Below are 16,878 nucleotides of genomic sequence, written 5' to 3'. Positions count from 1 at the left end.
TTAGTAACACATTTAAATTGTCAAGGTTGAAGTTCATTGCCAAAACCAACTTCACATGTTCAAAGAATTTAAGTTAAACTGCAGATGGTCTGAAATATCTCCTGAAGTGCAATTTACAACTCAAACAAATGAGCTGAACTGCAGCTGGTTCGCATCTCTGCAAGGGCATTTGTCCCATAGCTGGGTTGCTTTCTCCATTTCCAATGAAAAAAGACAAACAGCAGCTTTAAATTGGGTAATCAAGTTTTCAGCCAAAACAGACCCAGAAGCAGCTTTAGGGAACTCAAAGAATCTAAGAGCATACAGGTGGAGCCTATTTATACACATTTTGGGGGTGTCTGACTATAGTTTGGTCTGATTTTACCAGAGGCCAGATCCTGAAAAATAACCTACCACTAATTGTTACCTAAGAACTGTAGTCTCTAATTTATTAAAAACATAGTAAAATATCATAAGATACATTTTTATTCTTTTTAAATTCTGGTCTTCACCACCTTTTTGTAAACAGGAGCAGGAGAGCCTGCACCATCTGGGGGGGGGAATTCTGCAAACACTCCCTGGGTTTTTTGAAGCATTCCCCTCTGTTGCACCTGCCCTTGTGTGTGTGTGTGTGTGTGTGTGTGTGTGTGTGTGTGTGTGTGTGTGTGAGAGAGAGAGAGAGAGAGAGAGAGAGAGAGAGAGAGAGAGAGAGAGAGAGAGCGCTCGACCTTGTTGCACGTACTCTGGCTACAGAGGTTTTCTGCCCCCCTTCATCTCTTCAGCCTCAACTGGCTCAGGGGCTCCAGAAGTCTTACTGTTCCTTCCTTACTGTTCCCAAGAGGAACCTCTTCCATGGCTCCAGGGCTATTTCCCTGACTGTGCCAGACTGAGCTTTCTCCAGTTTTGCAGTGTTTTGGGCTGCCTGGAAAGGAGCAAACAAGGCAAAGGTGTGTTGGACTTTCAGTTCCCCCACCCCATTCAAATATCTTCGGAAACAAATCCACAGATAAAAAAACCGTGGATAAACAGGCTGCACCTGTATTACTAGAATGTATTAAGTATTACTAGAATGTACTAAGTGTAATGTATAAGTAGAATGTACTAAGAGAGTACAAGACAGGATTCCACATTTCTGCTTCCTGCCCCTTGCATTGTGCTGCTCTTCAACTAGGATTAGTAAACCACAGCTTTTCTCCTCACCTTGAAACTGTAGGACTGGGCTGCGCATTTGTGGGGAGTTTCTGGTTCGGCATGCCCAAATAAGCAAGCTCTGTGTCTTCCTGCTCCTGGACTCCAGAGTACAATTGAACAGCCAAGCAAGCCCCCCCCCCCCCAATCTCCTCTTCATTCTCTTGAGCAGGAAGATGAGATGCGTGGAGGAAGAGGTTTGGTTTAGTGCCTATCTGTGCCATTCTGGTTTGACAGATGCTTGGTTGTGACTCTCCAAACAACTACTTCTTCATGCATCTCTTCTTCCTGTTTGTAAGTAGCAAAGGGAGGTGGGACTTGATAGGCAACCAATATTTTGGCTTTGTGAGCAAGGCCTGGTCAAAATTATAGCTCTTTGGTTTCGGTTAAATCAGAAACAGATCCCTTAAACAAGTGAAAACCCTCCCCCATTCACAAAGCAACCTGTATGCAGAATTTAAAGAGAGAAAATCATGAAATTCAAAATATTTTATAAAATACCAAATAATTTGTTAAGGAAATTCATATCCTGCCTGAGAAGACTCAAAGAGGCCCACAAGAATGATGTTATGCTTAAAACTCCACAAAAAATTATGAGAGCAGAAAAACCAAAACAAACTGAGGGCTGGCAATCAAACAATAGATTTAAAGCCTCTAATAAAAAGTCCCACAGCCCTCCACAGGGCTCCCCAAGGTTTGGAATCTTGAAAGGGAGCGATCACAAAGCATTTCCTGTTTGCAGGAGGTGCATTACAATCACTCCATTTCAAGATTACAAGCCTCGGGGAGCCCATGTGGAAGGCTGTGCTATGCTCCCCATACCTTCTGCAGCCTCCAGCAGCCCTCACTGAGTCCAAGTGAAAGCACCCTCCTTCTCCCCCTTTAGGGACGCAATCCTGGGGATCACTTCCTGCCCTTGCCCCTTCCCCTAAAGGACTTCCTGAGGGAGTAAAGCTCTCTCAAAGTTTGAAAACCACTGTAATAGAGTCTCATGCTGCCAAAAGTTGAGTTAGAATTCTAATGGCAGCATTTTGTACCAGTTATGTTTCTGAACAGGCTTCAAAGGTAGACCCATGTAGCACACACTGCAATAGTCCACTTAAGCTGCAATGAATGAGTGCTCTCTCCATAAATCAGCACAGCTGGGGTATCAACCTAAAGCACTCTTATCCACAGTAGGAGGACACTGTGAACCTGATCCTTTGAGCAAACTATAACTTCATTCAGAACAGACTGCTCCCTATTCCTGGGTCAGCAATTTTCTTAATCAAGAGCAGCTCTAATTCATCTGAATTTATTTTTAACTTGTAAGCTTTCACCCAACCCACCACTTATCTCAAGTATGGTTCAAAGTCCCCATAGTCTACCTGAACTGAGATGGAAAGGATAAAGAGATTGCAATGTCAAGAATATATTGATAAATAACTCCAAGTCCCCAGACAAATCTGTTCTAGCAGCTTCATGTAGATGTGAATAGTATGGGGGACAAGGAGAAACCTTTTGAGATACTACAAGCCAAAGCTACAGTGTTGAACAGGATTCTCCCAGCACTGCCTTCAGGAATCATCTCTCCAGGAAGGTCTGCAACCACTATAAGGCGGTTTTCACAAAAGTTCTATTCCAGTGAAGGATACCATGGGTCAAGAATATCAAATGCTGCTGAGTGGTTCAGTAATGAAAGTCCTGATCCATTTACCATAAGCCTCTTCCTAAGATGACCAGAACTGTTTCAGTTCCAAATCCAGATACATCCAGGGTGGTCAGATACAATGGAGGACAAAGTGCCTATCCCTTGTTTAAACCATTGAATAGAAGAGGGAATTTGGGCAGGTACAGCTTTTTAAACTTTTCCATGTTGAGGTGCACCTGCCCAAATTCCCTTTTCCATACAATGGTTAGCATCCTCCATAGTATCTGGTCACCCTGGGTACATCAGACTCTGTATTCAAAATGGTGCCCCAGTTGGAACAGATACAATTTTATCTATCTTGATAGATAATCAGCTACTCATTCATCCAAGTTCCCTCTAAGACACCCTACGTAAACAGCTTTCACCATTCAGAAAAGTTCCATGGGCAAACTACATAGACACAAGGCTGAAGAGCACAATTTCTTTCCCATCTTTCTGCTACATTCCCTAAAATAGTTCCCTATTCGGTTAGATTCATTATGATATGTCTTCCTAAGCATTTTATTGCTTCCAAAAGCTTCCAAGAAAACCAGGTAGTTATCTGTTCTGACATAAGAGGGCACACAGGAGTGAGCATGTTAGCCGCCTTGGGTGCCCTTCGGGGAGGAAGGCAGAATACAAATCTAATAAATAAAAATAAATAAATAGTGGCCTGGGTCATTTTTTCCAGTTCAGAAACTGGTTTCAGCAAAACTGCTAGCTATAGAAATAGGGATGATCTCTCAGCCATGAGGAATTCATAGGGATACAAATGCCTCTGGTGAAACAGACCATGCTAATAGTGCTCCCCCATTTCTGCAAAGGTTAGGTGCTGCAGTAAACCTAAACTGTATTAGGCAGTGAACTATGATTTGGTGCGATTTTTTTTTAGTGATAACAAAATAAAAACATGCAACACTGCTTTCCGCACTTCTCATTTTTGTCATAAAACAAAACCTGTAAAAAATAAAGATGGTTAAGAATACCTCTATGTATGACAAAGCAGTGATCACATGCTGCTCTATATTCTGATCACCATCATTTTGCTTAGCAGAAAAAAACCAAATTCAGAGCACATTCTGCACAGTGAGTAAGTGGAAACTATTAAATGAGACAGAGACATAATAAAAACTAACTCAGAAAAGAAAACTTGGAAGATTTTAAATAGGTCCTCAAAGAGTGATTTTGGTTGTCTGATAATACAGATCAAAAAGCTTTCAAATCACAGCTGACAATTTAAACCAGGGGTCTCCAAACTCCAGCCCCTGGGCCAGATCCGGTGTTACATGAAAAGCTCCTCAGACATGGAGTGGCAGAGGTGCAGTCTTACCATTCTGCGCTGCAGCCTACTATCTTCGCAGCTGATAGCTGCAGAAACCCGTGCCTAGCAGCAACTTCCACTGGGAAATTGGGGCACAGAGCCTTCTGGGACTTTTCATGCAATGTTCCAAGGGGCTTTTCATGTAATACCACATGCTAGAGTTTGGAGACTCCTGCTTTAAACTAAAGTACACAATAAAATGTCAGTCACTGTCAGTAAAGGCATACACATTTCTTATAAAAAGAAAAATGTGGGGTTCAAGTGTCTCATGAAAACTGAGAGTTATAAAATTAGTATGTCATGTGCTGTGCTGAAGTCTAACACTTTAAAAGGTTATCTTAAAATTGCTTAGCAGTGTCAACCACCCCCTTCACAACCTGAAATTTGCTAGAAATAGCAAATTTGCTAGAAATAGTTAGAAGGGTAGTGCTTGGTGCCAATATAATCCTACAGTTTGATAGCCAATAGGTTCTCAAACCCAGAAACACAGACACTCCTATGCTGGCTATGTAAACTTAGGGCCAGTTTGTAGGAGATGTACAGTTTACAAACAGATGTACCCATGCAGGGTTCTGTACAGCCCTGCTTCCACCAGTTCCTTCACATAACTTTGCAGGCCAGTGCAGCTTGTAATTGCTCTTTGTATACCCAGTCTTATAAAATCAGCCCTATTCATTTTCTGCCTTCTGTCTTAAAGGACCAGCACTCTTTAAAGAACCAACACTCTGCTGAATTTCTGCTGAACAAGCATTGTTCTACTCTGCTCGTTAACACAAACCATACACACAAGGATTTGCCATTTGCTCAGTACAGAGCACAGTCACACCAAGTCAAATAGCATGGTGTACATTTCCTCAAGTCTTGTTTGTAAGGCTATGCTAATACTATGGTATCAATTGTGAATATCAAGACACTCTGACAGTATTCTGCAGACTGACTGCTCAAGTACACATCAGAAAACATGAACTGTTAAGTCATTCAGCCTTCAGTTGAACAAGACTTCACATGCACCTCACTGTAATCAAAACAGTACACATTAAACTTTAGTGTGTGTACATGCAGTGCATGAATTCTACAGGTTCATGCAAAAGGAGTCACAACACTGGCTACAGTTTGCTATCATGTTCAGAAAGCTCATTATATGAAACAGCTCTAAACAACTTGTTCAGCTATTGCCAAACAATTGTTTTGCTTATGAGCCAGAAGGCCATTGCTTATTCAGGAGATGACAGAGAGCCAGGCCCATTCAATACCAGACATGAATTATAAGTAAATGAATTCTGGGAAAAAGTGATAAAAACAAAAGCTATCACAAGGTATGACCCTCTAAATCTACTTTGAAGTCACAAAACAGACCAGCTCTAGTCTACTGGTAACTACTAAAATTGAAACAGCAGTTAGAAAAAAGGAAATGGTTCATTTGAAAACTCAATACCTATCATGAATACTGTTAGATTAACAGAAAAGGAGATAAATGATAAATTGTTATAGAGAACGTTAACACAGAAACGTTAATTAGAAGAGGCATTACAGTATGTTTGTATACATAAAGTATGTTTTTTAAAATATGGAACAGGTGCAGTGTACATATATGGCATAATTTCATTTCTGAGTACAGCTGTGCACCAGTTAACAACGGGGATCAGGAACGCGATCCCTGTTGTCAAGCAGCGCTTGACGCAATCTGAACCCTCCACAGGGAAGGGGATGCTCTGCTCCCCTCTGGAGGGTTGCTGAGTCTCCCAAAGGCTCAGACTGAGGGAAAACACAGTTCTCGCACGACTTCCAGTTTCATGGAGGAAGCCAGAAATAGCATAAGAGGCGTGATGTCCTTCAGTCTGAGCCTTGCAAAGGGAGCGCTCGGACGTGTGCTGCCCCTGGGAGCCTCATACAACCCTCCAGAGGTGAGGGGAGTTGAGCTTCCCTCGCATTCAGAGGGTGGGGGTGCGCTCCCAACGACCATGTGACCACATGTGGTTGTTGTATATGCGATCCCAGCGTAAGCCGGTAGGTCGCTAAGGGACACACACCTGTATTCTGTTCCAGAAATAAAAGACAACATGCTCAATTATTGTTGCCTTCTTTACACTGTTCAGAGTAGGACATATGTCCTTAAGTGACAGATTGATCCACATTATACATAAGCATTATACTTTTGCTCCAAATCATTTCAAATATTATTCCTAACAGCAAGAATTGTAATTTTTTAAGTAGTAAAGTTCTATAGTCCACTATCACTTGAGTTATTTTAACCTTCTTAATAAAAGCTTGCTTGTTGAGACAAGTGTGAAAATTATATGCCTTGCTTACACAGGTCAAGTATAAGGCAGGTCCCCACATACCAACACTGGCATCACAGGTTACATTCTTCCACATGTACACACCCATCTGTGCTAACTACTAGCCAGAACTAATTTAACAGAAGCTAAGCAAAAATGGGAAGTCTCCCAAGATATTTGGCAGAAGCTCAAACTTGGATGCCTATGGCAAGTTGGCATGTGCAAGTTACTTCTCTAGCAGTTCCAATAATATTTCAAGTAAATATGGAGCTTCAAAGATCTAAAGTTTTTGTGATGTTATACTTACAGCAACTTATCAATTTTTATTTACAGTGAAACATGAAGATGTTTGTGAAGCTAATAAATGTTGTGCACATAGGAGAGCATACCAGAATTTCCTAATTTGTGCAAATATACCCAATTGCCTTAAGACAGCCTACAAAATGGTGAATAAAGTGTACAAGAAAGAAAAACTATCCTGTTCACCTGGAACAGCATGTATCATAGTAACAGTTCTATATAGTTACTGATTTTGTGGCACTGAATTTATGCTGTTTGATTTAATGTCAGCTTCAACAACTCAGCTTGCTCTAACAGGAACACACATTACACTCGTAATCCAGTTGTGAACTAGAAGAATAGTTCATAGCTGGTTTACAAGTAACACAGGCCAATTTACAGTGAAAAGAAAAAAGAGATCAGCGCTATAAAGCTATACATTATTTGTAACTTTAAGATTCAACAGTTATTTTCCATGCCTCAGAAAAATGTTTTTTTATATGGCAACAAGAGGTATGACTACTACTGAAAATAGCAACTGCATAACCTTTTCTCCCCCTATTCTCCACAATCAAGTCTAGAAAGTACATGGGGAGCCCCATATCGGCAGATCCCATATCTGAGGATTCAGTTATCCATGAAATGGGTCCAGTCCACCAGCGCGTGCACCCCTCTGTGTGTCTTCCGAAGGGTGTCTGGACTCAGTAGAGACCGAAGGCGTCTGTCCCAGCCTCTACTGGGCTCAGACTGAGCTGTATAGCTCAAACCTGTGATTTAGGGTTTCGGGGAGAAACTGGAAGTGACATTTTTAATGCCTAATAAGGCATTGGTAGGCCTGGGGAAGCTTCCCTGGATCACCCAATGCCTTATAAGGCATCACTTCCCGTTTTTCCAGGAAACCCAAAGTCACATGTTTGAGGTATACAACTCAGTCTGAGCCCAGTAGAGGATGGGACAGACATCCTCGGCCTCTGCTGAGTTCAGACTTCCCTCTGGAGGTGAGGGGAGCAGAGCTCCTCTTGCCTCTGGGGGGTGGTCCCCGGACTGCAGGGGATAGGCATTCATCCATTTCCGCAGTTTCAGGTATCCTTAGGAGGTTCCAGAATGGAACCCCCACAGATAAGGAGGCGCACTGCATATATGGAACGACTTTGTACTTTCATCCGGTTAGGGGCCAAAGCATGGATGAAAGTAAAAAATGGATGAAAGTATACAGGTGGAACATGTTTAATGTGCGTGGGTTTCTTTCTTTTCTTTCGCGATTGGGAAAATTCGCATGTTGCCAAATCAAAACCAGAAATGACGTGATTTTACGCAAATTGCATAGAGCAGTGTTTCTCAAACTATGGGTCGGGACCCACTAGGTAGGTCACAAGCCAATTTCAGGTGGGTCCCCATTCTTTTCAAGATTTTATTTTTAATATATTAGACTTGATGCTACCATGGTATGTGACTGCATTTGGGGAAATGTTACGTACTTTTAACAAGCTACTATATATAATATTTTAACAATGATAGTAAATGGGACTTACTCCTGGGTGTGAGAAGGATTGCAGCCTAGGATTGTTAGTGCTACAGCCCAACACCTGGGGATGGAAGAAAACGAAGGAAGCGGTTCTCAATCACCACCCTGCTCTGTACTCAGCCCTCGCCTGTTGCTCACTGTCCCAGCTTATTTCACAGGTGGGATGCTGAGTTTTTGCCCAGTCCTATGCATTTCTACTCAGAAATAAGTCCCATTCTAATCAATGGGGCTTACTCCCAGGAAAGTGTGGAGAGGATTGCAGCCTCAGAGCCTACTCCTATGCATATCTACTCAGAAGTAAGCCCCATTCTAGTCAATAGGGCTTACTTTCAGGAAAGTGGGGATAGGATTGTAGCCTAAATCTAATGCTTTAGACAAAGTCATGTTTTCTACAACTTGAGACAATACTAGAATTCCATCCTACTAGCTCAAAGAAGTCAAAACTTTGAGAGAATGCAGGGTTTCATCACTCACAGGACAGGTTTCGAATATTTCTTACATCACAGATACCCCCAACAATTCTGTGGGGTCTACCCTCTATCTCACTAGTAGCCACCACCATGAATGTACGTTGCTATTATGCAACTTTACATACAATACAGACCGTTCATTCAATGAGTAGTCTCTCATTAAATTTTTCCAGAAGCCTCCCACATGAGGGCTACAATGTAAGAACTGACAAACTCCAACAAGTTTCTAGGGAGTGCCATTATACTGCCACTTCAAAAAGTATCCACTGAGAATGCTTTCCTACAAACCATTGCACACTTAACTTGATCCAAAGATATAAATAAAAATGATGCTTTCAATGAATTTTAATTGATAGTAAGATACTGAAGTCAAAAGAGTCTCTCCCACTATACCCAAACCTAAACACAAATGCTGATAATTCATACTCTTAATAGCAATTGCCATCTTATACACAATTCACAATTTACAAGATGTCGAACATGCCATTCTAGCTGAAGCCTAGTAAGAAAATACTCTTCATGAAGCCACTCTGTTTGGAGCATTTTGGACCCAATTCTTTATGAGTTCAATCTGAAAAAGACCACTACAATGCCTAAGGACAAGGCTATAAGAGAAATATGGCATACTTTAGGTAAGACTTTTATAAGAACTATCTTCTTATCCAATCATTGAAGTCTAACATCACTGGGCATAAACAAACATAAATCTGCCTTCACCGAGTCAGACATGAGTCCAATGGTTTTCAAACTCTCAGGGAGAGTTTGAACCGCAGTAAGTTCTTACGGGGGTGGGGGGAGGCAGTGCCGTGATCTCCAGGAACATGTCACTAAGGGGGCTGCAGGGACTGGCATGCATTCACCAGTCCCTGCAGCAGCTTTCCTGGTGTGCAGGGAGCCCTGAGCAAGGGTCTGCAGAGCTTCCCAGATCTTGAAAAGTAAAAGTGCAGCAATCATGCTCTACTTCCGCAAAACTGGAAGTGGAGTGCGATTTGCAGCACTTTCACTTTTTAAGACCTGGGAGGCCCTGCAGACCCTCGTGCAGGGCTCCCTGCACCCCTTAAGGGGAAATGGCTAGAGCTCACAGGCTGGGGCATCATGACACCCCAGTTTAAAAAGCCCTGCATTAGTCCATCTAGTTCGGTATTGTCAAAATAAATTGGCCATGTTCTCCAAGGTCTTTCCCAGTCCTAACTAGAGATACTATAGATTAAATCCAGAAACTTCTGCTTGCAAAGCTTTATTCAACCACTGACATACTCCTCATCTCCATGATGTATGGAAGGTTGACCAAACATCCTGGACTAGAACTGCTGTAATTTCAGCAGTCTGGCGTCTAATAATTTCACACTCCAAGTGAAACCATTTGAAGAACCTCTAATCAGATGCTAGAACACTGATAACGAAAGTAACCTTGCAAACATTTTATATAATACTTGCTTTCTGAGAAAAGTCAAGCAAGTCCATTTACTCTGAATTTGTTTAAGCCTTCCAATTTCAAGTTTGCACATTTAAGAACACAAATTAGTCAACACGCATAAGAAGCGAAATTTATGAGAGGTCAGAAGAATGGGCAATGTTCACTCAAGTGCCCAAAAACCCAGATGACTGCATACTAATTCTTAAATAAGATTACATAAGGTAAGCACAGCTCTTCCACCATTTGACTTAAAACTTATCTTTTCTTCATCAAACTGTAGATGCAAATTAGTTTCTGTGATAATTCCTAAATCTATTTGAAAAGTCAAATCATTCCTGCACAGTGCAACAGTTCACATCATACTTTGGAAAACTGCTATAACATTCAATTGGTTTTATCCAGTATAAACAGCATTTTGAATTCTAATCAACATCCAAAAAGTTTGCAGTCCTCCCAATTTTTCTAACTGAAAATATTTAATAAAACTGTGCAATATCTCCTCACAGAACCACATTCATTTTCACACCCCACTTAAAAACAAATCTTTGGTAACTTCTCTCTTGTACAGTGGTTCTCAACCTTTTTGGTCTCTGGAGCCCTTTACAGTCCTAAAAGGAATCTTGGGAAGCGCTACTGGCACAAGTGTGGAGTGTCAGGGACTTCAAAGCACTGGTTCAGGAGCAGAGAAGTACAACACTTAGTTCAACACTGAATACCAGTGAAGAGCTGTAAGAGAGGAGAATGAGTAGGAGAGTCATGAACAGGGGAGGTCAGAGGTACAGGCAAGCAACCCCTGTTGGAGGGGTGGTGGCTACTTGTGGAATGCCTGGAAGGGTCTTCAGGGCTCCTAGGAGCACACTTTCAGAAACAGTGCTCTAGTGCAGGGGTCTCCAAACCCCAGCCTGGCAGCCAGATGCGGCTCATGATGAGCCTCTATCTGGCCTGCAGCCAGCCTCTTGACCCCTGAAAGCCCCTGGCCCATTTTGCCAAATAGGACGAACTATGCTCTGGTTGCAGCTGGAGGGTGTTCTAAGGGCCAGAGAGGTTGAATGAATGAGCATTCATTCATTTATTAACACATCTAAGTTCCATCTCTAATTAATTTATATAAATTGTATATTCAAATTTTTTTTCGGCCCTCAAAACCGTGCCAGACGTTTGATGCAGCCCTCTGGCCAAAATGTTTGGAGACCCCTGCTCTAGTGTATTGGCTTAGAAAGTAGATTTAAGAAAAACGTAGTTGGGGTCAACAGGGCAAAATGCCAAAGAGAGGAATGTTCTGCTCTTTCATTACATTTTCCCTATTTGAACAATGTTCATGTCTTGTAAAGTATGGTACAAGATTTTATTTTGATTCCAAGTACACAGATTTGAAAAATGTTGTTTGCATTGGCTTCTCACATTGTCTATTCTCAGCAACACACACAACTGTGCTACACTTTACAAAGAAGAGCTAGAGTGTTCCTTTTTTCCTACACAGAATTTTCTACTTGCAGTTCTAGGAAAACTACTTTTTCTAGAAACAAGTAAAACAGCAGGGAAAGAGAGGCACTACAGTCCAGGCCCAACCCCTGGCAGCCTCTACTCACCCTCAGAACTGCTGATGCTGCTCCTCCCCACAATGGATCCATCTAAGACGTCATCAGCAAAGTGGGAGAGATCCCACTCTACAGCCAGGTTATTGGGGAGGGGCGAAGACCTAAACAGAAAAGAGAGACACAGAATGAAAGTTTAAATGATAAGAAATTGATTTAAGGCTGCTGCCCCATTTGAATGTTGATAGCAAAAGTGACACATACCAAATGCCATATCACGTTAAATAAAGATATGTTAATCCACACATCAAATATTTAAATGTTAAGAGTGATGTATGGTATAAGAATTTCATTCTGCAGCTCTTTTCATAAAAAAATACCAAGACAAGGAAATGAGATCCACTTGGCTAGAACTGAAGCGCACAGTCTTATCAATGCTTTAATTATGAAGCACATTCTTAGAGTTCGTGTCACGACTATGTCACTTAATTACAGCACAAAATAATCATGACTATGAACTGTCTTAAACATAGGTCCTAGTTAAAGACTATGGTAAGTTAATAGCCAAGAAGCCACTTTGATAGTTCAAAAAATGGTAATCAGACTTTGTCCAGCCCACCATGAAACAAATCCTAGAACTAGTATAATGGATCAGGTTAAAATTTATTTAGCCTGAAATGTATATGCATTTCACTGAAAATTATTGACCTTAATAATAGGTATTCCATTTGGAGTATTTTAATGCGCATATATGTTGACTGCTAATTCTTTCACTGAACACAGGGTTCATACGCCATATTCAGGTCTATTTTAGGGTACTTTAGGAGAAATGCAACATTGGGCCTGAATTGCAGCAACTTGCCTGAAAAATTATACTGAATATCACAAAAATGTACACAAATTGCTCCAAAGAAATTTCATATACTCATCTTTAGGGATTTTAGGGATCCAGGATTTAATAAAATGGAATTTTATGGAACTTTGTTTCAGTTTAGGGACTTTTAGGGAACAAATATAAATGGATTTGACCCACATGTGCAACGGAACAGTGTATCAATTCATTCCCTTGAAAGCAATGAGGTCCAGCAAACGAAGTAGTCCAGCAACAAGGAAACCCTAAGCACATATAGAACTCCTACACCAGTAATTTTCAACCTTTTTCATCTCACAGCATACTGACAGGGCACTAAAATTGTCAAGGCACACCACCAGTTTTGTGACAATTGACAAGGCACACCACACTGATCACAGGGCCTTGCATCCCCCAGTGGCCCTACTAACAAATTATAATCCCCCAAAGTCCTGTTTCCCCCAAATCTTTCCCACTGAGAAGAAAATGTAAGGGGAAAACACACTCCCTCCTGAGCGATCAGATGTTTAATGCAGTAGTTCCCAAACTGGATGGTCACAACCCATGAGGGGAACCAGAAAGAGGTCCATTCTCCTTTAAGGGAATGGCCCAGAAATCAGCAGCAAAGCTATCACTATGATCACACTATAGCCGGGCATGGGTTTTTCACTTACCTGGGCGTTGCTATGGCTCTCTGGAGGGTCTGGGGTGCCAGCAACATATTCTACAGCCCCTCTCAAGGCTTCAATATGTTGAAAAGGGGGAAAAACCCACTTCTGGTTTCATCCCAAAAAGAAAGTGGCTTTAATTTTTTCAACATTTTGAAGCCTTGGGGATGGCTGCAGCTCTCCCCAGACCCTCTGAAGAGCCATACCGACCCCTTTATTTTTTAAGATAAAAAGAACCCTTCCCCAAGTAGCAGCTTGTTTAACTCTGGATAGAAATGTCTCCTGTGCAAGCACCAGATCATTACTGATCCTTGGGGTGTCGTCTCTTCCATGATGTTTCCATGGCAGACTATAAGTGGGGCGTTTGCCATTACCTTCCCCAGTCATGTTACCTTTTTCCCAACAAGCTGAATACTCATTTTACCAAACTTGGAAGGATGGAAGGCTGAGTCAACCTAGAGACTGCTACCCGCAAACCAGCTTCTGCTGGAATCAAACTCAGGTCATAGGTAGAGTTCTCCGTTGCAATACTGCAACCAACAGTCTCTGTGACACATGAGACTCTTCTTAACTCTGCATACACATAGCCTATTCTGACCTGTCGGTTTCATGAACCACCAAAAATTGAGTCATGACCCAAGACATTGCTAAGGTGGTGCGCTGCACCAGGTGGTGACACCACTACTAGCCAAAAAATTTTAAATCTTGGTATTTTTGAATACCATCATGTTAAATATCATTTGATGCATACTTTCATGCAGAAAGCAATCAAACAAACCACACTGAAGTATCTCTATTCAATCAAAGGTTATAGCCAAAAAAAACCAGCGGGGGTGAGGTGATGGTGCATCACCATGCCCACTGCCCAGTGCATTGCCCCACTCACTGCATGGGAGGAGGTCCATCATGGGGGTGACATGCTGGCCTCCCACACTGGGTGACGCAAACCCTACTGACACCACTATCATGACCTACTGGTGCGTCCCCAACCCACTGTTTGAGAACCGCTGGTATAACATATCAAGCGCACTACTCTGAAGATCAAGATAATACACTGGCTGAATAAAATTATTATTATAATGCTAACACAGATTTGCTAGTTTTTTTTTTTAATCCCCTTGATAATTTAATAAAAAGGCATGCCTTCAATATTTATCCCTTTTGGAAAAGGGCATTTATTTTATGTGTTCATCATCAATTGCCCAACATATAAGCTCTTTTCACGAATATCCAGTTCAGAGACCAAATACAACTGCCATTTAAGAAGTCAAAGGACTACAGGTATGCATCAGTTAACAAGAATACAAAACCTGTCATTAATCGAACAGGTGCCTGGAAGCTTTCTCCTAAGCCAGGGGTCGGCAACCTTAAACACTCAAAGAGCCATTTGGACCCATTTTCCGGAGGAAAAAAAAATCTCAGGAGCCACAAGACCCTTTTGACATCTAAAATGAAGATAATACTGCATATATCGTTTTTTTAAACCTTTATGCTCTTATAGGTCCCATTTTTATAATGTAGCCCCCTCTTGTAGCTTTTAGTTAGTTTTGTCATATATTCTTGTCCTGTGTTATCAGACGCCTGGTCCTCTATGGTGTTTTGCCTGATTCCAAGGCCATTCTCTGCCTGGAGAATTTTGCCCACTTTAAGCAAATTAGCTCCCCTTCTTTCCCCCAACAAATGACCCTGGTTCTGCCCTGTAGTCCTGCTGGACCCCACCTCCAGGGTAGCTCGCCTGTTCAACCTGCAGAGGTCCTCTCTCCTGCCAGCAGCCTCCCACCACTACAGCAGCCCCTTGGTCCTCAGCAGGCCTTGGGCACAGCAGCCACACTTCAAACTCCGGTGTCTCCAGCAGTTAGTCACAAAGTCAGTCAGAGTATCCAGGGCAGAGTCCAAAGTCAATAAGCCAAGTCACAGTCCAAGGTCAGATTCCAAAGTAAGTCAGTCAAATCAGTCAGAGTATCCAAGTCAAAGTCAATAAGCCCAGTCAGTCTCCCCTCCAACCTGCACTCCTTCTACAACCCACGCCCCCTTCCTCAGGTGCCCATTATATCCCTGAGGGCCCTATTGCCTTCAAGTGGCTGCAGCTGTGCAGCACACTCTGCTGGATGCCCAGGCCTTAACCTTAAAGGGGCCACTGCTGACACCTCCTCACCAGATCTTCCAGGATTCCAATACATATGGCGGTTATGACATCTGCTTATCTTACATGGATACTAAAAAACTCCCCCCAACTTCCAGAGGCACCCTCCTGGAAGGAAAAAAGGACACAGACTCCAGAGGTGGGGAAGAGAAGAAGCCAGAGGTGGGGGGGCCACAGGCTAGCTTCTGCCCTGCCTGCCTTCCTCCCTCACTCAGGCTGCAACCCTCTCCACACTATCCTGGGAGCAAGCCCCATTGACTACAATCAGACTTCTGAGCAGACAAGTTGGTTGGAGCTCTCAGGTTGCAGTCCTCTCCACACTTTCCTGGGAAGAAGCCTCACTGACTACTTGTGAGTAGACCTGCATAGGAGGGGGCTGAGGCTGCAGCCCTCCACACCTTCCTGGGAGGAAGCCTCACTGACTACAGTGGGGCTTACTTGTGAGTAGACCTGCACAGGAGGAGGCTGAGGCTACAGTCTTCCACACCTTCCTGGGAGTAGCCCAGGGACTACATTGGGGCTTACTCTTGAACAGACCTGCGCGGGCTCCCACTCACCCGTCCTTGCGCTTGGCCTTGAGCAGGCTCCAAGGCTGCCATCCCAGGCACCCTTTCCTGGGAGTAAGCTTCATCTGCTCTAATGGGGCTTACTACTGAGTAGACACACAGGATGTCTCCTCTGCTGTGGAGGAAAAGCCTCCCCTTGCACTGAGTGGGGACCTGCTCTTGCAATGGCTGAGGAGGAAGGCAGCTCAGGATTGGCTGGTGGTCAGCCAGTGAGGAAGGGCCCTGAGCCATTCCAACCGAAAAAGCCAGGAGCCTGCTGGATGCTGATTGGTTGAGCCTGCTGGAAAGTTGGGGGAAGGGAAAAACAGGGAGCTTAAGCCTGCAGAGCGGGCAAAATTGAAAAGGGAAACCAATGTGGGGCAGGTGGGGGTAAAGGGAGAGGAGGGCAGTGAGCTCAGGGGGTGGAGGGAAGCAGCCTGCCCTCCCAACACAGGTGCCTCCTGTTAACCCCTTTGCCACTTTCGCCGGGAGGAGCTGAAGCAGACAGCTGAAAGAGCCACATGCGGCTCTAGAGCCGCAGGTTGCCGACCCCTGTCCTAAGCCCATACAGAGCACTCTGAAACCACCCCACTGCTATCCATGCACCTGAACGCTGCTCTCAATTCTCAACTTGCTGGCTGTTCCACCATGCACATGAAAGGGCTCCCCGCTCCAGGGGCCAGAAGTTGCCCCAGCATGCACTGCACAAGGTTAGTTGTTGGCCCAGCAACAAGCCAGAATACTGCCCATCTCAGCTAACTCTGCGCGATGCCCACTGGGGCAACTTCTGACTCCTGAAGCAGCGAGCCCTTTCAGGTGCATGGCAGAGCAGCCAGCAAGTTGAGAATTGAAAACAGCCTTTCAGGGGTGTGGGTGACAGAGCGGTGGTTTCAGAGTGCTCTCGGAGGGCTCAGGAGTGACTCCCAGACCACTGACTACCGTGGGACCATTATATATATGGTTCACCACTAGTTAGAACATTTTGGTAAGTGATGCACTCCTGTATACAT

At 43.3% G+C, this 16,878-nt stretch overlaps 1 protein-coding gene across 3 annotated transcripts in view; it reads right to left on the bottom strand.

Moving 5' to 3' along the window:
• CRIM1 (cysteine rich transmembrane BMP regulator 1) overlaps positions 1-16,878 on the bottom strand; it is a 184,175-nt gene that overhangs the window by 114,388 nt on the left and 52,909 nt on the right. Inside the window, exon 2 of one of the 3 annotated variants that reach the window (XM_066611540.1) lies at positions 11,717-11,826. The exons of the other annotated variants lie outside the window; for them this stretch is intronic. The gene's annotated coding sequence lies outside the window, so the exon portion shown is untranslated. The remainder of the gene's footprint in view (positions 1-11,716; positions 11,827-16,878) is intronic. 3 annotated transcript variants of the gene reach the window in all.

The sequence above is a fragment of the Tiliqua scincoides genome, chromosome 1 (genome assembly GCF_035046505.1).
Source record: "Tiliqua scincoides isolate rTilSci1 chromosome 1, rTilSci1.hap2, whole genome shotgun sequence".
In the NCBI taxonomy this organism is placed as follows: domain Eukaryota; kingdom Metazoa; phylum Chordata; class Lepidosauria; order Squamata; family Scincidae; genus Tiliqua; species Tiliqua scincoides.
Note: the sequence above shows the minus strand (reverse complement) of the source record. Positions and strands in the feature narration are given on the sequence as shown.